Source organism: Macrobrachium nipponense, chromosome 15, assembly GCF_015104395.2.
Source record: "Macrobrachium nipponense isolate FS-2020 chromosome 15, ASM1510439v2, whole genome shotgun sequence".
In the NCBI taxonomy this organism is placed as follows: domain Eukaryota; kingdom Metazoa; phylum Arthropoda; class Malacostraca; order Decapoda; family Palaemonidae; genus Macrobrachium; species Macrobrachium nipponense.
In genome coordinates, this window is record NC_087208.1 from 25,834,828 (window position 1) to 25,862,460 (window position 27,633).

Here is a 27,633-nt window from a genome sequence, read left to right on the forward strand (position 1 = left end):
CAACTTGAATATGAGAAAGTGAAAAGCTAAAGATAATGGGAAATATGGGGGGGTGGAAAGAGAACGTCAAAGAATTATTTATAGTACATTTACTGAGAATCTAAAACACCTACAAACCTAAAAAAAATTATGATGCTTCAAGACATAACAAGTTTGAAAACATGCTCTTCATCCTCAAACTAAAAAGAACGCTCATTTATTTGCACTTTTAAATACCTTCTGAAAAACAAGTTCTCTTTTACCAGTGAAAAACAAAAATTTAAAGAAAAAAAAGTGAACATCTCATTACCAATCGCAATAAAAGAAAAACAAAACCTCATGGCTAAAAAGATTGACAAACTATTACATTGCCATCTCCCCAGGTGCGGAACAGTCAGTCAGTACCTGGTTGCGTTTGGGGCACAAGCCGTGCCAACGCCAAGTCCCGCGCTCTGCCAAAGGCAACAGCCTTACACAATGAAAACATTCTTGACGGGAAACCATAACTGAAGACCTTTTTCTTTTCAATATCTTCCACTGCTCACATAAAGATGACATTTATAACAGTGGCGAGTACTTATTATTATTATTATTATTATTATTATTATTATTCTCTTGAATAAAATGGCAAATTCAGCTAATTATTTTACATATATTTTCTAATATATAAGATTAATTCGCTGAATTCTTCCATTTTATTCTTTTTCACAAATATTAATAATACTAATATTATTATTATCATTATTACCAGAACAAATGTGGTAGAAGGTGGGGGAAAACTATAGAAGGGAGGGAAAACAAAAGGAAGTATATCCCACAAACTTAAGAGGGAGCTAAAGGATAAATGAGAACGACCTTTGTGCTCATACTTGGGCAGGATATGAGCAAACCATGGGACATGCCGCTCCAAACTTATGGGAAGATATAAGGCGGGGTGGGGGGGAGGGGGGGGGCTGGGGTGGCTAATCCCTGCAAGTGTGAACGGATATAAGATAAAAAAGTGAGATTAAGGTCTCTTAGAAAGGATGTGAGAGAAGGCATGAGGGGATTACCCCCTCCACCTCATGGAGGGAAGGAGGGGTTATATATAACTCACTATACACTTAGGGGACAACTATATAGAAAAAGGAGAGCCTACCGTACGTATCTCAAGGAGGTTGACGGGGGTTGGGAAACACGGAAGCAGATAAATTCCAAATCCAGGCAGAATACAATAAAATATGGATTTTAGGTCGCATGCCAAGCGCTGGAACCTAAGAGGTCATTCAGCACTAAATGAAATGGGACACTAAGGAGGTCTGAAAGGTCTAACAGGAGAAACACCTTGCAGTTGCACTATTAATCAATTGTTCAAGAAGGTAGAGAGTCAGATGGAAGAAAGAGAATATGATCGGAGGTACAGTAAAGGGAATGAAAAAAGTTGCAGCTAGGGGCCGATGGAACGCTGCAAAGAACCGCAAGTAATGCCTACAGCACACCGCGTGAGGTGCACTGTCGGCACCCACCTCCTTTGAGGAAATCTTGGCAGGAGTTAACGAACGATTCAAAATGCCACATGTGACCTCAAGGACATGTTTATAGAGTCCCAGTTCCTTGCATGTCAACTTTTTTTAAGTTGAGAGAGAAAGAAATGTTTACACTAGATTAATACGAGTGCTTACAATTACAATTATACCGGACCTGTGTTCAATCGCCCCACAAATTGACTTCAGAGCACATTTATTTGTTTGTGTGAATAAGCCGTTTTTAGTTCTCTGAACATGAAAACTACTGTGACGGCTTTGTCTGTCTGTCCGTCCGCACTTTTCTGTCCGCCCTCAGATCTTAAAAACTACTGAGGGTAGAGGGCTGCAAACAGGTATGTTGATCACCCATCCTCTAATCATCAAACATATCAAATTGCAGCCCTCTAGCCTCAGTCGTTGTTACTTTATTTAACGTTAAAGTTAGCCATAACCATGCTTATGGCAACGATGTAGTACAGGCCACCACACAGGCCGTGGTCAAGTTTCGTGGGCCGCGACTCATACAGCATTATACCAAGACCACCGAAAGATAGATCTATTTTCAGTGGCCTTGATCATACGCTGTAGAGGCTGCAAAAATTACTCGATCGCGCCGAAGAAGCTTCTACGCATATTCTTTTTTTTTTTTTTATCCAACCGACATAAATTACAACCAAATATTTCTTGAAAAATGAGAGCACCAAACTTTGCATGTTTACACTACCTACGTCAAACTCCGAAAACGACTACTCTGACCCCAAGTTTAGGAGCCTGTGTACACTACAGAATAAACAAGTGTTTGTTTCTATAACCCGTGTCAGCGTGAAGAAGTGGCTACGTTTATCGCAATAATTGAAGACAGATTCAATTACAACGATCGTTTTCACGGACTGCTCAAGGTAAATCATTATTTAAATCATAAATTTACACAAACTCTTAGTACTGATCTCACATAGATATTTGATGTTTATGAAGTATACACACAACTACTATTCACCCCCAAATGTAAGACGCTTTTTTAACCCCTAGTTAGACGAATTTTTACCCCAATGTAAGACGACTTTTTACCCACTTGTAAAACTTTTTACCCCATGTAAGACGACTTTTTACCCACTAGTACAACTTTTTACCCCCATGTAGGACGACTTTTTTACCACATGTTACTGACAGCATGTAAGACGACTTTTTACTCCCATAGACTACTTTTTACCACTTGTAAACTACTTTCAGCCCCCATGTAAAGCGATTTTTTTTTACACCCAAGTAAGACAACTCGTTATCTCCATGTAAGACGACTAATGAAAAACTTTAAATATCAGAGATTCGTCATAAAAAAAAAATACCTAGTGACCCAGACAGTGAAGAAGCATCGTCAGCAACAAAAAATAGTTTAGATACGAATATTCTCTCTAAAACATATACATGACAACAGTGACATAGACAACAGATTCAAGGAGCCGAAGGAAATCATCGGTTGGAAGGAAGGAAGGAAGGAGGGATAAGGAGGGAAGGACGAGGCTGCTGCTGGGAGTGGTGCCAAGGTAGGCAGAAATTATGGTGGCATTCAAATCCAATGCTAAGGTAATTTACGACAGCACACATTTGCTTCAAAATTGCTCTCACTCACTCTCTCTCTCTCTCTCTCTCTCTCTCTCGTTCTCTCTTCTCTCTCTCTCTCTCTACACATACAAACACAAACACAAACACACACACACACACACACACACACACACATATATATATATATATATATATATATATATTTATATATATATATATATATATATATATATAATATATATACAGACGAGAGAGAGAGAGAGAGAGAGAGAGAGAGAGAGACTTTCCAGTGGGAGAGTTATAATGTTTGGCCCTTCAATATTCGTTCTCAGTTATACATAAAATAAAACTGAGAGAGAGAGAGAGAGAGAGAGAGAGAGAGAGAGAGAGAGAGAGAGAGAGAGAGAGAGACTATATGATAAAAAAAAAACAGCATCATAAGCAATAATAATCTAAATGTGCGAACTGTAGACATGTCTGCAGATACTTCAAGCATGAAGAGCATTATTTAAGAAATTTAGCCATTTGGTTATAAAAACAAAATTTCTGTACCTTCAACCGGACGATTTTGAAATGGTGAAAATATGACACCAACCCTCCCCCTATGGAAAGACCCATTCAACCTGGTATCAGATGAAAGTATGTGAAGCAATTCAGTCATAAACTGGGGATATTATGCTATGCTATGGACACCTCGTTCCCCCCCCCCCCCCCCCAACCTCTCTCTCTCTCTCTCTCTCACTAACATTTCAGATTATGTAATTTCAATTATGTATTAATAAAACTAGAAAAAGATAGTATACTTAAAAAATAAAGCTCTTTAACGTTTGAAATTTTAATATGAGAGAGAGAGAGAGAGAGAGAGAGAGAGAGAGAGAGAGAGAGAGAGAGCCTCTCTCAGGTGGCGATAACAATACCACCAGTGACGCCTTCTTTTCCGGTCTGTCTGGCGAAAGAACGCGCGCATAAAAACATACGCACTTACAAACGGCATATATACGCAATATACTTCATCCTGTAACACAATTCTTTAGTGTTCCCTAAATCTATCCACTATTCACCAACACTTCTACTACATATACTATTACTATTTTATTACTATTACTATTCGTACATGTTGTTTCTCATCAAATGCATCATATTTCTCGTACCACTGCAAGAATCCTCACACTGTTTATAGAATCGGATCTTTCCAAGATAGTGAACCTCAAGGGTTCTGAACCGCTATGTATCCACCTTTGCGGCGTGTTTAAGTACGAGCCCGATGGGAATAACCGTAAAAACATAAACAAAAGATCGTCAATATCATAAAGATAATGATCCCAAAAAATATTATTCTTAGATGACATCCACCGAAAGCCCTTGGGGTCACTACTTCTAGAATCCAGGCCTTATCCTCGTGAAGAATCCATTATAACAATGATCTTTGCCTTTCAAGAATTACTTTTAGTTTTGTTTGTTTGTATGGTGTTTTTACGTTGCATGGAACCAGTGGTTATTCAGCAACGGGACCAACGGCTTTACGTGACTTCCGAACCACGTCGAGAGTGAACTTCTATCATCAGAAATACACATCTCTCACTCCTCAATGGAATGCCCGAGAATCGAACTCGCAGCCACAGAAATGGCAGGCAAATGACTTTTAGTTCCTCGTTCGAGGCATCGGTTACGTGCTCCACTAACGATCCCAAGGACCGGGTTCAATTTCCCACCCTGCCAACGCGGAATCAGAAGAATTGTTTTCTGACGATAAAAATTCGTTTCTCGATGCGGTTCGGATCCCACAATAAGCTGTAGGTTCCGTTGGTAAGTAACTAACTGGTTCCTAGCCACGTGAAAATATTTCATCCTTCGGGCCAGCCCTTGAAGAGCTGTTCATCAGCTCAGATATACTCAACTTTGAAGGAATTCCTCTCTCTTTATCCTTACAATCTATTCCAAGAGCTCAAACTTAATCCCTTCCACTCACGAAAACCATTTTACATCCCGTGTTCTCTAAGAGAATTCCTCACCCTGGTCCTCATAGCGCAATGGTAGCCGGTAAGACTCATAAACAGAGTAACACGCGTTCGATCCCAGAATCGGACGAGGAAGGAACGGTGTTGGAAAATTGCCTTGAAGAGAATTCCTCACTGTTCGAAAATGACCTTTATGGTCCATAAGGTTTCCTTAAGACTCTGTCGAGAGAGAGAGAGAGAAATTAAATCCCCACTTCTATCTCATTCTCACTCACAAGCTAAGAGGAGCCATACCCATCTACCAGCATACGCTAATTCTTCCAACGCCCAGATGGGAGGTGTTCCCACAGGCGACGCCAAAGCACAATTAAATATCAATCGTCTAATCATACCCACATGAAATGCGATCTTGCACAATGATCGGTTTCTATGTGCAGACAAAAATTAGCGTCAAAGTGCCCCCTCGTCCCTATTATTATTATTATTATTACGAGATGGCTGTGCACACACAAACATCAATATTTTTACCTTTAGCCTAAATGGCACTAGAATGTGTTCAAAAGTTAACAAATAAGTCATGTGAACTTGATCATTTTATAAGTCAGGAGATTTTGTCAAAATCTTAATCGTCAAATGATTACAATTTCAATATGGAGTTCTTCCCATTTCTCTATGATTATCTGTTAAAAGGTCAAACAAAATCATGATAACCTCATCGTCGTGTTTTTTCTAAATTCAATACAGTGAAGGAAATGTTTTTTTCTTGACAAGGCCTAACTACCAAATCGTCCTGCAGACCACCAAGAAACTACTCCATGGAGATGGACTCGTGCATAATGTTGACGACGAACATCCTGCATGCATAGTGAAAAATATATATAAACACAAAGTCAGCATCCATATTCAATGACACACGGGATCCATGTATCTCTGAAGGCTCCTAAACGGAAGCTGGAGCACCTCTTATTTATGAAGTCATTTCTCTGTGATCAGCTTTTTGGAGGAAGGAATAAGGACTAAGGCCAAAAGGAACTTCAAAATCTTAGTTCAATGACCAAAATACCAAACAGCTAATTCAGTATATTATTAAGCAACTATTGTCTGTTCTGATGGTCTTGGATTTACAGTTCATCGTTAGAATGGATATACGAATGTATCTACTGATCTATTTTAGAGAAATACGAAAATGCAAATGAACTTCATTTTCTCAAAGGTAAATAATAAATAATTGGAATCAATATGTGGTCCCTATGCTCTGTTAAAAGACTTGGATTAGATGAGAAGATACGAGAACATATATATACTACAATGGAACACTCCAAAAAATTAAATGTTTATTAATAGTAGTATAAGAACACCAAAACAATGAAAATCGATGACAAAGCACAGAGCTAACAGCCTAATACGACCTCCATTCCGAAAGTCAGAAACAGCTGTTCGAAGTAGGGAGGTCAAAGCTGCTGCTGTTGTTTTTTATTAGGCTGACCTTGTGTCAGCACGGGCTCTTGCTCCCGTAAAGGTAAAGCTTTTCGTAACACTCGATCCCATGTGGCGTGATGGTTCTGTTTGGTGAATAAACAAACAAACAAACAACTACATAAATATATAAATATAAATAAATCCGTTATTTCGGTGCTAACTCAGGCAGGTTGTTTGTTTGTCGGTCTGTATGTTGTTTGTACGTTGCATGGAACCAGTGGTTTTTCAGCAACGAGACCAACGGCTTTACGTGACTTCCGAACCACGTCGAGAGTGAACTTCTATCACCAGAAATACACCTCAATGGAATGGCCGAGAATCGAACTCGCGGCCACCGAGGTGGCAGGTCAAGACCATACCGATCACGCCACTGAGGCGCTTAACTCAGGCAGCGAATTAGTATATACAACCAAATTCAACTGTCCACCGCGCCGAGAGTAGACCAAAGCGAAGTCAGAGAAGGGCATGAGGCTCGCACCCTCATCCCGACAAGGTTCCCAGGGAGACGTAAAAGCTTCAGACCTTTAAAGGACTATTATTTTCCACTGGCGGGGTAGCGCCATATTATCCTTGTGGTTATCAACATGTGCTTATGGGACCGAGGTTGGTAGCGTAATGCCCTAGGAGCTTGTATGCCAATGGTCTAGTTAAACTTGGTCACCCATCCAATTAATAAGCAAAGCTACCGCTGATTTTATTATATATACACACCACACACACACATATATATATATATATATATATATATATATAATATATATATATATATATATATATATATATATATATATGCTTAAAAGTCACAGCAGATGCACGTGACTTCATTACATAAACGAATACCACAACGTCTAAGCAAAGACGAAACCGCTTGGATTTCTGCCTATCATTTTCTGGAAATTCACGTGTAATGAAACCTAACTGTCCAGTTTTCTATTCAAAAAGGCAACCTCCACGAGTGTCGCCATCCTTGCCAACCACTGACTGCCACCAAATAAAAATGAAACCCGTACTGCTCCCCCCCCCCCCCCCCCCCCCCCAACAACCCCCTCCCGAACCCGAAGCCTGGAGCGAAGAGCGAGGAACTCTCCTCATCACAAACTGCCTGGCGACGGAGTCAACAACCTCGCCACAAAACAATGACTAAACGCGACGAAAACGACGCATTTTCCAATCACTCCATAATGCTCCTCCAACTCCCAGAGTTAAGGACACGATAAACAAGTGGGAAAAATAGCTAAAGGTTCTTCGGCGCAATCGAGTTTTCTGTACGGCGTATAATCAAGGTCACCGAAAACAATCTATTGGCAGTCTCGATATAATGCTGTATGAGCCACTGCCCATGAAACTTTAACCACGAGCCGGCGGTGGCCTGTCCTGTATCATTTCCACACGCACGATCATGACTAACTTTAACCGTAAATAACACACAATCTACTGAGGCTAGAGGGCTGCAATTTGGTATATTCGATCAACATACCAATTTGAAACCCTCTAGCCTCGGTATTTTTAAGATCTGAGGGCGGACAGAAAAAGTCCGGACGGACAGACATGTTGATTGCCCTCTCAACAGCTTACTTTCACAGGAAACTAAAATGAAGAGGCAAAGAACACATGTTATTTTATACAAAAATATTGTTATAAAAAACAGAAAGAAGAACAGAGGAGAACAAACAACCAAAGGTCAGTAAAAGTTCTGTATTTTGCTTTACTGTTATTTCCTTGAACTGCCTTTGTTACCTTGTTTTTGAATCACCTGTGAATAATAATGGCGACTGTTCTGCCTCCTCACAACGCCTGCCCCAACCTCTAGGAAGTTTCGCCACCTTCCATACCACCACCCGCACCCATCCCCCCCCCAACCCCCTCCCTCCTTACCAACCCTCCGAACCGAATCAGCAGCGATGACTCATGCAAAACCATGCCCACGCACTTGCATGCACAGACACGCGAAGATATATATATGCGCATGGTGACAGACGCATCATTTAAGGGTCCTGATCGGAGGACGAATGGGGTGGAGACCCCCCCCCCCGCTGATGAGTCAATCTTTATCATTAAATAATATCTATACAAAATGTAAGCAAATGCAAATTCAGTCGTTCTTGTACTACGCCCTGTCCATCAGAAATACACAAGAAGCGAATCTAACACCTTGATGGGAATTAGATGCACTAGAAAGTGATCTACACCTTATAAAAAGGGGGTGGATTAGAAATACACGTGAAAGTTATCTACACCTTGTAAAAAAGGGAGGGGGATTATAATACACAAGAAAGTGAACTACACCTTTTAAAACAATAAGTATCAGAAATACACATGAAAGTAATCTACCTTGGAAAACAAGGAATCAGAAATACACAAAAAAGGGAACTACACCTTTCAAAAAGAAAGTAGGAATCAGAAATACATGAAATACACCCTGTAAAAATACAAGAATGGGGGCTGGCCATAAAGCACAATCGTAAGACATATACACACAGTTCGTAAATGTCAAGTTAATTATAGATACCCGACGAAGGAAACGAAATCCTTAAAATACACACACACACACACACACACACGCACGCACACACAAAATGAACGCCTGATAACATCTGGAGAAGAAGATAAAACTACAACAGTTGTCACCCAAAAACATCAGAACATGAACTGCCAAAATGACGAACTGTCAAAATCTCAGGAAGCAAAACAAAACCTCGGTTACTCTTTCAAATACAACCGCTTTCTTTCCTGATGCATCGCAGCTTTCGAATACGTGCCGGTAACAAAAAATAAAATAAAATAAAACAGAACCAGTATTCCAGAAAACAAGAATCATCTCAGCATTCACTTTGTAAGTAAAAACTACTGGTGCCTTAAGGCAATTCCTAAACCGTCAATGAACGCGAAACTATAAAAGGTACTGCTAATTTCAAGCCACTCGGATGAATTACTAAAGTTTCTTTTTTCCGGGGGGGGGGGGGGGGGAGGGGGGGGGGGGGGGGGATTTTTTCCTTCCCGGTAATATTTCGATTGAGGCAAATTGTAATCATTCCACACTAACTTTAAGGATGAGGTTCAAATCAAAGCAATGAGAGAGAGAGAGAAGACACAACATGGGAACGAATATCGTCTGAGAGCCGAACTTGAACGAAACCGAATGTCTCTCTTTTCTTTAGACCCTGGCTCTATCGAGCACTACTGCTCACGGTGCGCACGCAACTAGTCGCCTCAACGGGAGAGCACGTTTGCTACGATCCTCTTTGAAATCAAACATCGGCCAGCTGGGACCCCTGTGGCGCTCGCTTAGGCAAGGCCTATGGAAGCCTATTGTAACCACAGGCTAAGCGGCCATTCTCACGGAGAACCGCTTTATTCAGCGGAGAGACAAATTGGGACAGTTAAAGGGGACCACTGCAGCTTCTACCGGGACATGTTTGGAATCCTCTCCAGCCGCCAGTCCTAATAGGTCCACAGCGGAGCCTTTCTTCCTGTGCTGGGGGAACAGAATGCAGGCACGGGATTCGGAAGAGGCGGAGCTGCAGCCTAACACATTATTCCCCGCAGCAAGCAAAACGCGGAGGCGATAAGGTAACTTTGCTGGAGCTATACAGGGGATAGGATGGCTTGAGGGAATGAATTTTAAGGATGGATATATTAGGATGGTACACAACCATCATCACAGCTTCCACCTCCGAGTGACGTACTGGACTGACTTATGAAAAGAGGGCTATAAAGCCAGGTACTGGGGCACTTTCATCCATTCAGCCCTCAAGACAAGACAATAAAACTAGGGAGTTGGATTGGTTGAAGCCAAAATAAGAAAATGAAGGGCTAACAAATGGATGCAGCTAGGGGCCAAGGGATAGTTGTTAACAACCTTCCGTAATGCATACAGTGCCCCACGTAAAGTGCATTGTGGCACTACCGCCTACGCCAGTAACGCAATTGGCCCCTAGGAAATGCCGCCACTCATGTCTTTCTGCGTCTAATCTACCACAAATCACTCAACTTCCTTCAGGAGCCTTTCTCAGTCCTGGTTCAAGCAGGTCTGGATCTTATTACACTTCTGGTGCCCAAAAGGAGCCCAGCTGGCACAATCTCATAAATATAGGACCGTCCCTTACGACGCTCCTGATTGGCTGTTGATAAGCCAGTCACAGGGCTGGAAACTCCCAGTCTCTCTCGAGAGTTCACGTAGGCAGGACGCATGTTCCACCTCTCCTGAGGGATACGTCTTTCAAAAGTATCCCTCAGGAGAGGTGGTATATACATCCTGCCTATGTGAACTCTCGCGAGAGACTGAGAGATTCCATCCCTGTGATTGGCTTATCAACAGCCAATCAGGAGCGTCTACGGTGCACTTTTGCACGGCGCATATTAAACTCAAGAAATAGAGAGGCAGATATTTCCCAAACCATAGCATATCTAGAGTACAACTTTGTTCCTACTAAATACTCCAGTTATTATATACCTGTCTTACATTTCATAACCCTCTTAGCCGTTACCCATATTACTCACGATTTTGCCTGATAAAATTGATTGTACGTTATGGATGATGATGATAATTCGTAATGCAAACTGAAAGATCACCAATTAAATATATAAATAAATATATATATATATATATTATATATATATATATATATATATATATATAGATATATATATATATATATATATATATTATAATTTAACAAAGCTCATGAAATGAATAACCGACCAACCAGTTTCACAGGGAATCTTACTTAACGAAAGTAATTACGAAGCCATTTCTTATTCAAACAGAAATCTAAATAGCAATCATAAAAAGCAAACATGTCATGAAAAGTGGAAAAGTTTTATAAATGCACAAAAATGCGGAGGGGGGAATTAAAGAGAACGCGCGAGCACAAAAGGTCAGATGGGCCACTGCAACGCTGAAGTCTTTTCGGGGAACACTAATGCATAAAAAACAAAAATACCAAAGGGAGACCTGGAAGGCCACCAATACACACACAATTGGTGGATTGCACTCGAAAGGCCAAAGGTCAAATTACTCGGCATATTGCAATTCGCATATACTATATATATATATATATATATATATATATATATATATATATATATATATATATATATTTTACATACAAACATGGTGGGATAGCACTCGAAAGGCCAAAGGTCAAATTCCTCGGCATATTGCAATTCGCATATATATATATATATATTTATATATATATATATATATATATATATATATATATATATATATATATACTACACACACACACGCATATTTCTATACAATAGTAAGGCGTCTCTCTACAACGGGGGTGACATATACCACCAAACCCTTTTGGTTTTAAGAGGAAGTGAATCCACAACCTCAACTGTTTTATATCTCTGACAGTCTTTTGTGTTTTCAGCAGAAAATCTAGAGAGAATAGGAAAGAAAAGAACTAGGTAGCGCAAAGAAGGCAATAAGAATTTTGCAGAAACTAGCCTCAGTGAAAAGAACAGGCGTTACCTTCGAGAGACAAACACATAATGGAGTCGGAGCCGGTATCAAGTGAACTCCACAGGAATCGTAATGAGTTCTCTGGCTTGCATTCACCTATTTCCTGCCTGTTGTTTTACCACAAGAGAAAAACCTCCCTTTCGGGGTCTCGATGATACTTGGGTCAAGTGAGTTGTTCGCGGGGCGAAATCCCCCCAACTGGGGTTTATGACGTGCGGTTTTGGGCTCCGTAGGAATCTAAATTCCACGGACGTAAATCGGCTCTAAAGAACAATGTCATATCCAGCGCTTTGGTAATGATATTATTTGTATATGTGTGTTTACCCGCACCCTTCTCTCGCCCGCCGTGCTTATCAATACCATCTTGGCGCATTCACAAAAGGAAAAAGAAAAAAAAAACCGTGATTACAAAAATAACTAACAAGTGGCTTTGGTCAACTCAATCCTACCATGCTCTCTCTCTCTCCTCTCTCTCTCTCTCTGATAATCCTCTCCGGAACGGGTCAACCCATTCCTGCAACATCCGAGGTGACAACATTGCTAACATAAACACACCACGCGAACCAGCAGAAACCAACTTTCGCAATGACAAGCAACATCCAAAATTCCGCAATTAAAAAGGGAAGTTATAACATGGCAGCCACGTCACCGCCCACCGTTCCTTTACGAAAAGCATGGAAGAGGAACCACGTCATTCCTATGACGTCACTCGGACACGCGGTGACACGTTCCTGGGATGACTTCATCATCGCGAGTGAACCGCGCTATTCCGGGGGTAGGGGGGGGACATTTCTCGCAGTAAGGTATGTCAGTTACCTTTGCGGGTGTCACGCCATTTAATGACGTCATCACGAAAAAGGGGGACTGACCGAGTGAACTTGAAACGAATTTGCATTCCAAATTGGCAGATAATGTATTACAAGCGAGTTGAAAGACAGGCCAAATATAACTGTTAATATTAACATCCCTTCAACGTCACTTTATAAACATTTTGAACAGGAGAGCAACCACCAACAACAAGAAACAGATTTCATTCATAATTATGTGCATACAAGAATAACGTAAGCAGCTATATATAAGACCCCACGGGGAAGAACTGAGATACATTATCTACAACACCAATACCAAACCAAAATCTGAAACATCTGAAATATATACCAAACCCTCACATTTCTCAAGGACATATTATTAACGTTGTTTACGAAGAAATATCTCCTTCCGACCATGACTTGGGCTCAAGAGACGACAGCGAAGTCCGGGCCTGGACTTCTGCCTTACATAACAGCCAGTCAACCAAATCCTGGACCAAAAACTATTTGAGAGAGAGAGAGAGAGAGAGAGAGAGAGAGAGAGAGAGAGAGAGAGAGAGAGAGAGAGAGAGAGAGAGGGGGGGGGGGTGACAATCCAGCACATACATCAGACTACGTAAGCATTATCTAAGGACTGCATCCTGGGGGAAAGAAAGGTTCCCTGTTACCAGCATGTCCCGAATCGACGATAATTACCGCCGCCGCTACACCGGACATGGGATAATGGCATCCAGAAACATTTATCCGTCCCCCCCTCCCTCACTTCTCCAACCCCCCGCCATGGGCCTTGCTCCCCCAAGCCCCACCGAAAACAAAGGAGAGAAGGGTCCCGCTTCCGGTGGCTGGATAAGCAGGAATCGAGCCGTGCCAAGAATGAATTACCAAAGGATATTATGAAACATATCACAGAGCATGATACATATGTGTCCGGACAACAAAGGCTGCGAGTTTTGATAACATTAGTTTGTGGAACGGATAGTTTTTTTTTGTTTTTCTAAATCTCAAACCCCATTAACACACCCTCAGTGGACCCCTTTCGTATCTGTAACGATTACATAAAGAAACCGAAGGTGTATCAGTGTCCGCACATCATATGTTGATTGGACTGCACTGAATATAGAATTTAGTCCAAAGGCCAAGCACTGGGACTGACGAGATAATTCACAGCTGAAAGGGAAACTGACAGTAAAAGTTTTGAACGGCGTAACTAGAGAAACCCCTCTCGCATTTCCACTATGGAAACATTGTTAGGAGGGGTTGGAAAATAAGATGGCAGAAAAATAATATGAAACGAAGTACAGTACAAGGAACGAAAGGGGATAGCAACTACTGGCCAAAGGGACGCTGCAAAGAACCTTTAGTAATGCTGCAAAGAATCTTTAGTAAATGCCTACAGTGCATCGCATGAGGTGCACTGGCGGCACTTCCAACCCTACGGGGAGTGCATCGTATGTACACAGGCCACTTCCTATCTAGAAACCAAAATGATTTCATATGGAGAGGGAAACGTGAAAACATATAACTCCTCCAGTATACACGAACATTAAATCCAGTGATAAACAAATCCTTCTTCATATTTTCAAGACGATCCACCTGCAGGTGGAATGCTACGTTTCCGTTCACCTTTTGTTTGGAACTTTCAACATTTCCCCTCAAACCCGTAAAAGTTTCCGAAGACCAAGGAGATACGTCACTACCTTCCTTACCAAACATGATTCATTATAATTCAGGACTACAAAATTTTAAAAAAAAAATAATAAAAACTTGCATTCGTGCTCTTTTATTATCATTAGGAAATGAAGCATAATTAAGCACTATGAAACAATAAAAGCATAACAGTCAGATTTTTTAATTTTCTCCGCATAAAAGCTGGGTATAATAAACAGAAGGAAATTCACATAAAAAAATAAATAACGAACAGATGTCAACACTTTCCATGTGACTTACAACATACAAAAACAAAGCTGGGCCAATAACCCGAAGAGGTGATGCTCATGAAAGTCACAAAAAGACAAAATGTACAAAATAAAGAAAAAAAATTCGCAATAATCCATTTCAGGCAGTTGAAGAGCAATCCTAACCAACCCCACATCCTCTGGAATAAGTCAGATTTTCACCTCCTTAGGGTACAAGTACTGCACACAGAGAGAGAGAGAGAGAGAGAGTCCTACAACCGACAAATATATCCCCCACAAGGAGCCTCCACAATATATTTCCGAATCCCCCCCCCCAACTCCCAGCAAATCTGAGAATCACTTAACGCACTCTACCCCTCCTACCAACAACTCCCTTTCCCACCCACCTCACCCCCTTTCCCTTCTCTCTCTCTCTCTCCTTGGGCTATGCACATGCCCTCTTCTCTCATGCATGCGGCACAAGCAGGAAATAACGAGAGATTAGAGTGGCTTTGTTTGTTTGTTTGTATGGTGTTTTGACGTTGCATGGAACCAGTGGTTATTCAGCAACGGAACCAACCGCTTTAACGTGACTTCCGAACCACGTCGAGAGTGAACTTCTATCACCAGAAATACACATATCTAACACCCCTCCGTGGAATGACCGAGAATCGAACTCGCGGCCACCGAGGTGGCAGGTCAAGACCATAACGATCACGCCACTGAGGCGCTAGAGTGGCTTTGTCTGTGACGTGCAGGAGGTGTTATAATTGTCCCCCCCCCCCTTTATTAAATAAGACAATGACACGAATCCATGAATTCTCTCTCTCTCTCTCCCCCTCGGTCCTTCGAGGAATCATGAGCTTGTTATTACCGTACGTTATACTGAATATTTCCGAGCACCCTCACACTGGACCTCACTTTTTTTCGGACGCCAGACCTGAGTGACCATAGTGCCCTCAGCCAAATTTGGTCTGGCGCGGACAACATCCGAACTCACATTCCATAACCTCTGCGACAGCCGCCTTTCTGGCCGAACCGACGACAGCTGTTCGAACTCGCTCCTCAACACCTGTGACACCTGGAGTCTGTTCCTGCCGAGTCCAAGACGTTCTCTCGTCCGGGGTTTTTGAAAACCGAGATTCTTGCGATCTCCCAAAGCCTCGGGTCACTCGCACCTTTGACTCTAGTTACTGAGGGAACGAGAATGTTCGGCAAGTGTTGAATACTTTTTTGCATCTTGATATCGTTACCTGAAGGAGATTACATGATGCTCTGTATATACTGCTTCGGAAGGATCTGTAGAATCCATTCGGCATCATAATCCTCTCCCTTTCACAAAACACACACGGATGGAGACTCATTACTCTGGCTAAATAGTCGATGCTCTGAAGCGAGTCTGAAATATTGGAACAAGTGACACATTCCCCCCACTTTTTTTAATAAGTTTAGTTTAGCAACCCACTTTTCTTTCAGGCTATTCTAATGTGCTCACTTTTCACTGACTATTTTTTTTTAGAACAATATTCTTGCACTTCGCTGCATCAATAAACAAAATGACATAACGACACAGCCTTCTAGTGACTTGATTTTTTTTTCAACCATTTATAAAAAAAAATATATTGCTACCCACACACAAAACAAATATACGGCTGCAATTGAGAGCACAATTTCCTGGCGACAATCGACGGCCGTAAAGGACCATGTGTTGGCGAATGGGAGCGCGCGAGAGCGCCCGAACAACAGCAGCACACCCGGCGTCGACACACGAGGACACCACGATAAACTGAGGCTGACTGACTGAACTCTTTGACTGAGACTGAGAGAAACCCTACCTCCCCCCGTACCCGTCCGGGGGAGGGGGGAGTTACGAATGACTCACCGTGAGCAACCCTCCTGAAACGGTGCCCGCCCCACCCTCCTCACAACAACCCACCCCCTTGTAAACAATCATACGAAAAACACATTCACTTACCACGTCGGAATTGCAATACAGATTTTGGGCCAAAGGCTAAGCGCTGGGACCTATGAGGTCATTGAAGGTTTGAAGTGTCACAGGAGGAACACATCGCCGTTGCACTGTGAATCTATTTATTGTCCGAGAACTGGGGAGGGGGAGGGGGAGGGAGGGAGGACATTCAGATGGAAGAAAAAGAATACGAACGGACGAGGTATATCCTGAAATCCGACCACGTTGGCCCCGACACATTTCAGTTTCATGGAGTTTTAACGAAAAAACAAATATAATTATCCTCACTTCTCCTCATGGCCATATATGAATAGGCAATGATGGTTATATACTACTCAAATCTTTGTTAACAAAACTTACTTCGACTAAACTGTTATTTAACAGATGACAAAATGCGCGAGACCTGAATACTGAGCTGAAATAGTTAAATAAAAGATGCAGAGAGTATCGTAGTACAAAATTTATATTTTCCTTACTTGGCGGCCTTCGAACCCCCCCAAAAAAATATTTAGTTGAATTTTCAAATGCGTTTCAAAAAACATGAAACGCCATTATCAGAATATCTCTATGCCACCTACGCGATCTACCCAATACTGCAACAAATATAATTTGCAGATGCAAACGCGTAACTACGACCGTCTGTGGCAGACAATCATTCTTTCAGTGCCCTGCTCAACAAAATTGTCAACTGGTTTAGCCAACCAAATTCTTACAGCTTTAAAAATAGTATATGCGCCCTACGAAATTGGTATCATTTTATGCGTCATGCACAAGTCTCACTTCTTTCCGTGATGAGGAAGAGTGAGAGATGAGAGAGAGAGACGAGAGAGAGAGAGACGAGAGAGAGAGAGAGAGAGAGAGAGAGAGAGAGAGAGAGAGACGCTCGTCTGCATTGCTTTACCAACTGAGCCAATGAAATCTATTTTGAAAATATTTAATGCGTGTAATTTTTTCCTCGTGGTATCAAAAACGATTTTGAGAAACTGTCCTTCCAGAAAAGCAACGCTTATTTTAACTCAAAATCTCAAGTATGTACTATGATTCATTACCTATATCCTGGCCTGGCAGGTGCGGAATAAAAAAACGTCAGATTAAATCAACATAAACATGTTTAAGTAACAACTGGCCAAAAGAATAAAGCTCTTTTTAGTTCTCCTTGGCAAAAATATAACGTAGCACTGATTGGTCCCATAGTAGTATAATTACGAATGTAAAAATATTTGGTTCATAAGTCTCCTTGCATCTGCATTAATACAAATAAGTACATAATAATAATAATAATAATAATAATAATAATAATAATAATAATAATAATAATAAAGTACATTATAATAATTATTATTATTATCATTATTATTATTATCCAACGCATGAAACAGAAAGAACTCTAAGACCCCACTTATTATAAAAGAAAAAATAAGTTAATAAATCAATAATTAATTTAAGTTCGGGTCTTTACAATCTTGACTCCACGCAGCGCAAGTTGTACGAAGCTTACGAGATAAAGTAAAGAATGACACTAACCCTGGTTAATGTCCTTAGCCTCGCCTCGTTCCATCCAGGTAGCCTCGGTTAATCCTAAACACGTGTTCCTCACCTGAGGACTTAATCTACACGTAAGGACTTTGGTATGGATTCAAATAGTTACCAATCTCTTTCATCGTTTGTAAAACCGAGTCTTCTTTGTAAAATATATATATATATATATATATATATATATATATATATATATATATATATATATATGTAAGTTCTTAATTTTCGCTAGAATGTTCTCAAAATTTGTAGACGTCCAAATACCATAAATCTCTCACAACTTCAATTACAAGAAGCGTCGGATTCTAAAGAGAAAATTTAAAAAAAAAAAAAAAAAAAAACACGAATAGAGACCACTGAGGCTCCATCGAGTATTAGTGATCACGGCGTGCGCTAACCATTACTATGTTACATAACGTAGGCACTTTCTTCCCGATGACTGATTTGTGTGGGTGACAGAGTCGGCTGCAATATACTCGTCAATTCTTCTTCCCCTACCTGTCAGGCAGACAGGAAGGCATAAGTATATCTTAGTTTTACCAGACCACTGAGCTGATTAACAGCTCTCCTAGGGCTTGCCCGAAGGATTAGATATTTTTACGCGGCTAAGAACCAATTGGTCACCTAGCAACAGGACCAACAGCTTATTGTGGGATCCGAACCACACTATATCGAGAAAAGAATTTCTCTATATCGAGAAATGAATTTCTATCACCAGAAATAAATTCCTCTGATTCTGCGTTGGCAGAGCCGGGAATCGAACTTCGGACCACCGGATTGGCAGCCGAGAGCGAAAACCACGCGTCCAGCGAGGAACTACACAGGAAGGCATAAACAGAGACAGAGACGAAACCAAGACCAATTCTTCAGCTAGTGGCAATTCACGTCATCAGCAGGACCAGCCCATAAAAGTTGATGGAATTGGTCGTCAACCAAGAATGAAAGAAGTAAATGCAATGGAAACAATATGAAGCAACTCAGAGGAGAAGTTTGAATTCCAAAACGAGTAAAAAGTGCACCAAAGTTTCTTCGGCGCAACCAAGTTTTCTGTACAGCGTATAATACTGTATGAAACTCTAAGCCGTAGCCCGTGAAACTCTCAGCCACAGCCCGGTGGTGGCCTGTGTTCTTGGCACCAATAGCAATGTCAGACGCACAATCATGGCTTACTTTAACCTTAAATAAGATAAGAACTACTGAGACTAGAGGGCTACAATTTGGCATGTTTGATGACTGGACGGTGGATGATCAACATACGAACTTGCAGCCCTCTAGCCACAGTAGTTTTGAATTCAGATATTTGAGCGGACGGACAGACAAAAAGCCTCCTCAATAGTTTTCTTTTACAGAAAACTAAAAAGAGAACTTGATAAGAAAGAAACCGACATAGCAACTGACACTCATATCATTCTCTATGGAAGGTGGCATGACGCAACTCAGGTTTATCGGGAAAGTTATAACCACCGTCTGAAAGCGGATTCATCATCGTGGTACAATCAACTCTTCATTAACAAGCCGGTGGTTATTCACGAGGTATTCATTAAACAACAACCGTGTACGTCGGTATACTAAGTAATTATGGAGGGAAACGCGAAATAACTGTATTCGCTTCAAAAGAACAATTACAGTAATGAGGAAAAAAAAAGACAATGCCCTCCGTGTACAGATCAAAGCATACAAGACGAAAAATTACATCATCTCTTTTTTGTTATGACGAAAATAAACGCAGATTTATATATATATATATATATATATATATATATATATATATATATATATATATATATATATATATGTGTGTGTGTGTGTGTGTATGTATATATATACACGTTATATCTAATTCGCTCCACCTCGGAATTGATATATTTTCATATATGTAAACTTAAGGGGAATTTTTTAATTGATAATAATTATCAACTAAAAAAAATTCCCCTTCGGTTTACATATATGAAAATATATCAATTCCGAGGTAGAGCGAATTATATATTAAAGGACATTTGTAGCTCGAATAATTTATATGAATCACGGTGATGTAATAATTACTCACGTTATATGTGTGTATGTAAACGTAATATGGATGATTTAACCAAAGAGATAATGAATTATTCACCGACATAAAATGAACAAACTAAGTCTTTCAAAACCTGGCACGGCTACATTGTTGCCATGTCACACTTCACCAAACGAGGTGCAGTTCGTTATGTAGTTAATCAAGCTGATTGCCAGAACAGTGAGGCGACGTCTCTATTTTCAGTTTTGGCACCTGCTGTCGCAGGGCATTGGTACACAAGGTCTAAATGTTGTACACAAAAAAAAAAAAAAAAAAAAAAAAAAAAAAAAAAAAAAAACTTTCTTGGATATCTGCACAACGACTAAATAAGTTAAAAAAATTCTCTCTCTCTCCTCTCTCTGGACAGCTATGCAAAGACTTCATGGAGTATAAAACTCTCTCTCTCTCTCTCTCTCTCTCTCTCTCTCTCTCTCTCTCTCTCTCTCTCTGTGGATAGCTAAAAAATGTACTCATGAATTCATGAGTCTCATGGAAATATTCGACCTTTCTTGGGAGATACTATAATTATAGCTTAGGCCAAAAGCCAAGCAAACTTGACGAGGTTATTCAGCGCTGGAAAGGAACTTGAGAGTAGGTAATTTTGAAACGTGTAACAGGAGGAAAACCTGACAGTTGCACTATGAAATAATCACTGGCAGGTGGCGGTGGATAGCAAGATAGAAGAAAGACGACAAGAATGGATGTACATTAAAAGCAATGAAAGGGGTTGCAGCTCCGCGGCCGTAGGGACGCTGCAAAGAACCTTTAGTAATGCCTACAGCCCACCCCGTGAGGTGCACTGACGGCACTACCAACCTAAGGGAACCTTTCTTGGGGACATCTTTTAGCACATAAACTTCGGTAAGAATTCGCCAAAAAATTCGCTCCAGTCACGCTAATCATTAACCTAACACAGTCGTCGCATACTCACAGAATTCGAGCTAAGTGTCGTAAAAACGTAGATTGATTATAATACACATAGTGACTGTTTACACTTCCCTATCAATCAATCAGTATTGGACAGACCATGTTTATGGTGTCTGTTTACATTCCGCTGTCATTCTGTCGGTGAGCTGACCATGCACGTCAAAGTTAAGTATATCTTTGTTTAACCAGACCACTGAGCTGATTATCAGCTCTGCTAGGGCTGGCCCGAAGAATTAGAGGTATTTTTACGTGGCTAGGAACCAATTGGTCACCTAGCAACGTGACTTGCAGCTTATTGTGGGATCCGAACCACATTATATCGAAAAATGAATTTCTATCACCAGAAATACATTCCTCTGATTCCACGTTGGCCGCGCCGAGAATCGTACGTAGGACCAGCGGATTGGTAGCCGAGCGCGAAAACCACTCGTCCAACGAGGAACTAGATAACCATGTCACGTCGTTAGGAAAGGGATATCGCAATGTCACACAATGGGTGACGTTTATCACACCAATTCTGGAATACTGCTACTCACCAGTATAACTTCCACACGTCGCCACTGAAGTCCAAATGGACCAGGTCACTTCCCACAAGAAAGACAATCATTAGCTTGACCTTTCCTGCTGAGCTACGTTCAAAGTGATGACAGTACGTAGGCATGATGCTATTATGTCATTCCTCTCACGTACGGAAATGTCTCCCTCGCTGTTTTCGGATAGCTGTCGCTGTCTAACTTCCCAGTTTTTACAGGGGTCCTCTAGTCCGCCACACAACTATGGACTGTGTTTGTTTGTTAGTATGGGGTTTTGACGTTGCATGGAACCAGTGGTTATTCAGCAACGGGACCAACGGCTTTACGTGAGAGAGTGAACTTCTGTACACATCTCTCACACCTCAGTGGAATGCCCGAGAATCTCCTTGAGGATATCACGCAATTGGAACTTCTAAAGTCAAAGCTAAGGTGCAATACAAAATAATAATAATAATAATCGCTCACCTGACCCAGCTCATCTATTTACAAATGAGTAAGAAAAGTTTTAGGACACTGGGGCAGATAATGAATAGAATATAAAATTTAGAGCAGAGGCGAAAAGCTGGGACCGATGGGGTCATTCAGCGCTGAAACTGAAATTGACAATAACTGAAAGGTGTAACAGGAGGAAAACCTCAAATCAATTGTTGGGAGAGGTTGGAAAGCAAGACAGAAGAGAATAGGAACGGAGGGACAGTACAAGCAATGAAAAAGGTTGCAGGTAGGGGCCGAAGGGACGCTGTGAAGAACTTGAGAACCTTCAGTAATGCCTACAGTGCACCGTATGAGGTGCACTGACGGCACTACACCCCCTACAAGGAGATTTACCTGGAGAACGCTTAAATAGGCCAGTAGCCTTCAAGGAAATTCCTACTACCATAGTCCCCCCTATGTAAAAAAAAAAAAAAAAAAAAAAAAAAAAAAAAAAAAAAAAAAAAAAGGGGAAAAAAATAACTAATAATCAAATACAGACAAAACAACAAGGAAATAAAGAAACCCACAACAAAGAACAGGAAATGGAGGGCATATACCTGTCAATCAGAATAGACATGTCATAAAATGTAGAAGTCTAAGTGGAAATATTTCGTTTACAACCTGGAGCAAGAGCAAACAGTGGCTATAAAAAAGGCGAGTACAGACACATATACTAATCTTCGATGCAATCAAGCAATCGCTCTCTGTCTCTTTTTCTATTACAAAGCTAGCTAACGACACCGCATTTCATGACCTTGACGACTTTTCTCTCTTCATTCCTCTAACAACTGTCAACAAATACTATGGGTCATTCGTTGATCGATTTATTTCCAAAACTTAACAACTGTCAACAAATACTATGGGTCATTCATTGATCGATTTATTTCCAAAACTTGACGTTCGCCGCTGATTATACTTTGGACATTCACACAATATACAGTTTTCATTGTTACCATTACTTTAGAGCTTCTCAGCCCAGGTTACGTGGATTATTACTATTCATCAGGTGTCGTGTGTAAAGCGAGAATGGCCTATTCGGAAAAGTGTCAGAATTACTTGTGCATGTCTTTCTTTCTGGTTTTCCAACACTGGGATGGAACCAAAGATCGATTCCGAATAAACTGGTCAAAACGAGACCTTTTTCACTCACCAATAAGCAGAAAAACTGTAATTGAACCATTGATTTCTCTAGTTTCATACGACAATCAAGACTTTCACAAACACTAATGGTATAGTATTTGTATTTGGGCAGAGATGCAACACCTCCTGAAAGACTTATCTCACACACACACATATATAATATATATGTGTGTGTGTGTGTGTGTGTGTGTGTGTGTGTGTGTGTGGTGAGAACTGGGTCTTTTTTTACTGTAATCTTTTTCAGTTTCAATTTTTGTAAATAATTTTTTTCTCTCATAACTTTATTTTTAAAATAGTTTTTGAAAATTTTAGCAATTCTTATGTTATTTTTTGCAGACTGAAGATGCACAGTGAACATGTGCGAGACGTATCATGTATGCTCTTATATATATATATATATATATATATATATATATATATATATATATATATATATATATATATATATATATATACATATATAATATACAGAGAGAGAGAGAGAGAGAGAGAGAGAGAGAGAGAGAGAGAGAGAGAGAGAGAGACGCATTGGCCGCAGGTAAGACAACACGAAAGATCAGACCACATCATTGTTTACGATGACGTCACAAACGAACCCGATGCTCAAGGCCAATCGTTTGGGGCAAGAGACTCACGGGGGAATACGCGTCAAAATTAAAAAAGATGAGAAAAGGGAAAAAAAGAATAAAAAAAAACGTACACCTTCAATCCCCGATGAAAGGAAAACAAATTAATTCGATTGAATCCCCTTATAAAAAGGAACAAACTGGAAGAGAAAACAAAGGAGAGGAAGGAAGAGGAGGAGAGAGAGAGGAGAGAGACGGAAGAGAGAGAGGAGAGAGAGAGAGAGAGTTTCCGTTTCAGAAAGATGCTTCCACCCTAAATATTCGTTTTATTATATAATAAAATATTACTAGAGAGAGAGGAGAGAAGAGAGCGGAGAGAAGAAGAGAGGAAAGAGAAAGGAAGAGAGTTGGAGAAAGAAGGAAAGGAGAGAGAGAGAGGAGAGAGAGTTTCCGTTTCAGAAAGGAGCTTCCCAACCCTAAATATTCGTTTTTATTATAACAAAATTATCCTGGAGAGAGAGAAGAGAGAGAGAGAACGAGAGAAGGAGAGGAGGGAAAAGAGAGAGGAGAAGGAGACGGATGAGGAGAGAGAAGAGGAGAAGGCCGCCAACATGAAAAGGAGACTCCCCCTAAATATTTCGTTTTATATTAAAATTTTATTAAAATATTTTTACTGGGATTAGAGAGAGAGATTGAGATGGAGAGCCGAGAGAGAGGAGGAGAGAGGTTGTAGGAAGGACTGGAAAGAGAGAGAGAGAGAGAGAGAGAGAGAGAGAGAGAGAGAGAGAATAAAATGCCTGCTCTTTTAAAATACTTCATAATTATATATAATAGTTCAAATTAATTATAAATACATCTAATACATCTCTATCCTACATGTCTCTTACATGCGTGGGCTTGCGTACGCATAAATTCATTCAGAACGTAAGGAATTCCCAACTGACTTGGTAATCACACTCTGTACAAATGACAATTCGTAAATACTAAACATGGGTGCAAATACATGAATAAATGAAATGAGGTGGAGGGAGGGGGAAGAAGAAGGGAGGCTCTTGTGTGCAATTTGACACTGGGGTGCCACCTCCTCACCCCCCCAACCCCCTTCAAAATATCGATCCCCAGCTCAAAATAGGAAGAAGCTATTCACACTTCAGTAAAAACAAAATTATATTCAATTTCTCGACTTGTTCTTGTCAGCAAGAATAGCATTGATCTGGTGTGTGTGTGTGTGTGTGTGTGTGTGTGAGGATCGAATATTCGGAACAGTTCAAACACTGTAGCAAGAATGCAGGCAATGTTATCAGTAAAAACAGAAAATGTGGTTGTAAAGACATTCAAATATACACTGCCTGGCTCAATACAGTGTACATAATTTCTTTACAGACTAACATAACTTACAAAATAAGGCTTCAAAGGACACAGTAGAGTTAGAAAAGGGATAACTGTAAACATTATTATTATTATTATTGTCACGTCAGTCACTTTGGCATCACTACCCTTGACACTGAAGTGAACCAGTGAATATTATAACCACACTTTAATTTCATAATCTACCTTTGATATGACATGCAAACAATACCACAAATTTCTACTCTTATAAAATGCAGAGAAAATGGAAATTCATTCTAAAACTAACATGCTCAAATGACCAATTTTTATGTTTGCAACTAGATTTCCAATTAATGGGCTAAAGTACTGCACTGGTTACATTTTAGCAAGTTAATCATTTTTATGCTCAAGCAACTAAAACATACCACAGAATACCTCTTTTAGACACTTGTGGTGCTGCCTGGGAATCTTCATAATGAGCAAACTGAACAACACCATGAAAGAGTGAGACAACTAGAAGAAGGACACCAGAAGGACCAGATGAAAATTAAACTAAGTGAGCAAAGCAGCTGGAGCCCACATGGATGGTGTGAAAATTCTTAGAGTATAAAAACATTTCCATTGACATATTTTTCTTTAATTCAACCTCTTCCTTTATTATAAAAGCACTGGCAGTTCCCCGGCTTACGACAGGGGTTCCATTCTTGAGATACGTCACGAGCCGAAAATCGTCGTAAGCCGGAAAATCGTCAAAAATCCTAAGAAAACCTTCCTTTTAATGCTTTACGTGTAATAAAACCTATGTAAACTGCATTTTTCATTAAAAAAAACCTTCAAATATTGATTATTTTGCATTTTTGGCACATGCGTCTTAAACCTGGAAATAATGTCTTATGAATATATAATTGAAAAGTGGCGTAACCTTGGAACGTCTTATGCCAAACCTGTCGTAAGCCGGGGACTGCCTGTACTATCCTGATTGCTGGCATCTATTAAAATAACATATCTCATAAAAGTTTGGCCTTGACAGCCAGGTAGGATCAGCAACCCTTCTAAAAAGAATTAAAAGGAAAAAAAAACATGCAGCCACAGATGGTGGCAAGATTTGCCATGGAGTTTGTACTGGCTATGCTTCAAGTGCTTCAATGGCCTTCTACCGTTAACCAAAGATTCTGCAACACTCTTCTAATCATCAAAATTCATCAACAGATATCATGGATGAATTTAAAAAGATATTACTGTTATCTTTTCCCACGTGTAAAAGTTAAGAAGTGATTGATTTTAAACATTTTATAGGTATTTGCAGCATTGTCCAAATGTTATGGAAAATAGAATATCTAAGATATGTACCCAAAAAATTGTAAAATAAATACCATGACCCCACTCTGAACACCTTTAAATTAATACACCCTACTCATGGCAAAGCAATGTCAAACTATCAAAAATAATTCACATCTTGCATTCATTACAGTCATCAACCACCACTGAATTCTCCAATGATTTCTATTTACATTTTCTTAAAAATAATACATTAAAGTTACACTCATACATTTATAGTACTTATATATATATATATATATATATATATATATATATATATATATATATATATATATATATATATAATATATATATGGGTAAAAGCTACAAATTAAAGTGAAACAATGAGGTAGCTGCAAGATCTTTCGACTCAACATCTTTTACTTAGCAGACTGACATACATTGTAAACTGAGATGACAAGGAAAGGTTGTATAAGTGACAGATAGGGATTATAAAGGAAATAAGTACCTAGAATCCAATACACCTGGAGAATTAGTAACCTTCCAAAACAAAACATGGGTACACTTTAAGAGGTTTACAAAAAGATGAAGTCCAACAGCTCAGAGACAGGGACAAGACAATTAAAGGGTTATACAGGTCAGCAACTGACCACATTCAAACTTTTGGCTGACAAAAACCTTTTTTTTTTTTTCGCAAGATTAACTTACATTCACAAAATATATATTAAACATATATACAAAGAAGATATCTATATGGCAACTAATTTGCATTTAAGTCTGTGATTGTATCTTTGAGGTCATTCTTATTTCCTTTATAATCCCTATCTGTCACTTATAGAAACCGTTCCTTGTCCACTCAGTTTCTAATGTATGTCAGTGACTCCTTAATACTAGTGTAATACCAGCACATTATCATATACTGATACACAGTAGTAAATATTTCTTTTATGAACCAATTTGTCACTGAATACTGTTTATTTTTCTTAAAATTTACCATAAACAGTGGACATATTACCTTTTAGGATGCTATCCAATTCCACAGTCATATCCTGTTACAACTTCCCAACCTTAATCAAAGGGAAATTGATCAATTCTAAAGTTAACATTCTCTTCAGACAAAGATTCCATTACATAAAAAGTGAAACAGACAGTACTGAAAATGAC

The 27,633-nt window shown here is 39.9% G+C and overlaps 1 protein-coding gene across 10 annotated transcripts in view; it reads right to left on the reverse strand.

The window, feature by feature from the left end:
* Positions 1 to 27,633, reverse strand: part of LOC135227047 (serine/threonine-protein kinase 3-like) — a 164,693-nt gene that overhangs the window by 116,054 nt on the left and 21,006 nt on the right. For 4 of the 10 annotated variants that reach the window (XM_064266847.1, XM_064266852.1, XM_064266849.1 and 1 more), the window contains exon 1: positions 16,298 to 16,456. The exons of 2 other annotated variants lie outside the window; for them this stretch is intronic. The gene's annotated coding sequence lies outside the window, so the exon portion shown is untranslated. Of the gene's footprint in view, positions 1 to 16,297; positions 16,458 to 27,633 lie in introns of those variants that run through there. 4 more of the 10 variants (XM_064266846.1, XM_064266844.1, XM_064266850.1 and 1 more) reach the window with 3 other exon arrangements.